The following is a 1,562-nucleotide window of genomic DNA, read 5'->3' as shown; positions in this document are numbered from 1 at the left end:
GGGGGGGGGGGAGGGAGGAGGGGGAAAGGATGTTCTTCAGATTTTTATTTTTTTTATTTTTTACCAAGGCCTCTCCAGTGTATTCACAGCTTCTCCTACAATAATGTTTCTGGTCGCATAGAAATTTTTATCTCTGAAAAGCATCTCCCCACAGAACCGTGACGTAAGCCCTGCTCTCGGTTTGGGGATGGAGGGGGAGCTGAGCAGCGAGGCACAAAGTTCAGCATCTCCTCCTGCAGCACAGCACAGCAGAATCCATGATGAAATCCCCAACTGCCTCAGCCCCGCTCTGCTCGCTGCCTTATGAGGTGCGCACTGAGAAATCTGGGATGTTTAGGCAGTGTGTGCAAACACGGTGGGTAGGGGGACGAGACAAGCCACAGAAATGCGGAGGGAGAAGCAGGAAGGATAAATGTTTTACGCACTGCTGTGCCGGCAGGGCAGACACTCTCCCTGGGAGCCCGCTGCCAGGGAGGCGGGCGGGATCCTCTCCGCAGCCCTCAGCGCGGGGCCCGGCGCAGCGCCCGGCCCTCCGGGCGGGCTCCGCGGGCGCTCCTCTCGCGGTCGGCGGGAAGGGCGGGAAGCGGCCGCCGTGCTTCCCGCTTCCGGCAGTTCTCACAGCGGCGTTACCTCCTCGGCTGCGGCTGCCGGGCAGCCCGGCCCGGCCCGCTCCGGCTCAGGGCGGTGGAGCTCCCCGGCGGCCGCAGACGTCCTCCGTGGCCGCTCGTTACCCCCGTGGCTTCCCTCGGCGCGGGGAGGGGGGGAAGCCACGGGCGCGGCTGCCGTGGCCCCACGCACAAAATCTCCGCTGCCAACCGACCCCCTCCCTCCCTCCGCGAGCGGAAAAAAAAAAAAAAAAAAAAAAGTTAAACTGAAAAAATAAAGGGGGGGACGGGGACGTGGGGAAGGATTAAGGGAAAGAAGGAGAAGAAAAAAAAAAAACACCTCTGCCTGCTTCCCGCCCGCGGCTGCCGCACCGGCGGGCGGGCGGCGTGCCGGGCGCACCTGACAGCCCGCGCCCCGCGCTGTATTTCCCTCCCTTAGCGACAGGGGAGGCGCGCGGCGGCCATTGGCGGAGAGAGCGTGGCGAAGCGACCCTATTGGCTGCCCTCTCCGCCAATGGGGAGCGCTGTATCCGGGAGGCACGGGGCTGTGGAGCTATTTAAATCCAGCTCGGTGATGTCAGCGGGGGCGGCGGTTGGCGGAGTAGGGGGGTGCTGGGGGCCGCGCCTGTCAGGCTGCGTTCGTCAGTGGGCGGCTGGCGCCGAGGGGAGGTGAGCGACTCCCCGCACCTGCCGGAGTGGCCTCGTGTGAGGAAAAGCGGAAGCCTCACCCCCCGCTCCTTCCCGCGCTCCCCGCTGATCCGCAGCAGCGTTGGCCCTCTTGGGGGGACGCTGGTGTTGCGGGGGTTAAGTGTGGGGTGTTGGCACAGTGCGCGTTGAGGCCTGAGGCGGTGGGCTCGATGGTTGTAGGAGTTTTATGATAAGCCACGTCGGAAAGCCTCTTAGACGGAGAGCGAAAGGGCTGCAGCTTGCGTTGAAAGTACTCGTGCGAGTATTTGG

General features: G+C 63.6%; 1 long non-coding RNA gene across 3 annotated transcripts in view; it reads right to left on the bottom strand.

Annotated features, from left to right (window-relative positions):
- The window catches only part of LOC110396586, a 9,863-nt gene extending 8,943 nt beyond the window's left edge, over nt 1-920 (bottom strand). The window contains exon 1 of one of the 3 annotated variants that reach the window (XR_002437074.1): nt 426-920. This is a non-coding gene — a long non-coding RNA (uncharacterized LOC110396586). The remainder of the gene's footprint in view (nt 1-425) is intronic. The other 2 variants (XR_002437076.1, XR_002437075.1) reach the window with 2 other exon arrangements.

This window comes from Numida meleagris, chromosome 3 (genome assembly GCF_002078875.1).
Source record: "Numida meleagris isolate 19003 breed g44 Domestic line chromosome 3, NumMel1.0, whole genome shotgun sequence".
Classification (NCBI taxonomy): Eukaryota; Metazoa; Chordata; class Aves; order Galliformes; family Numididae; genus Numida; species Numida meleagris.
The sequence above is the reverse complement of the archived record's forward strand: the minus strand, read 5'-3'. Positions and strand labels throughout refer to the sequence as shown.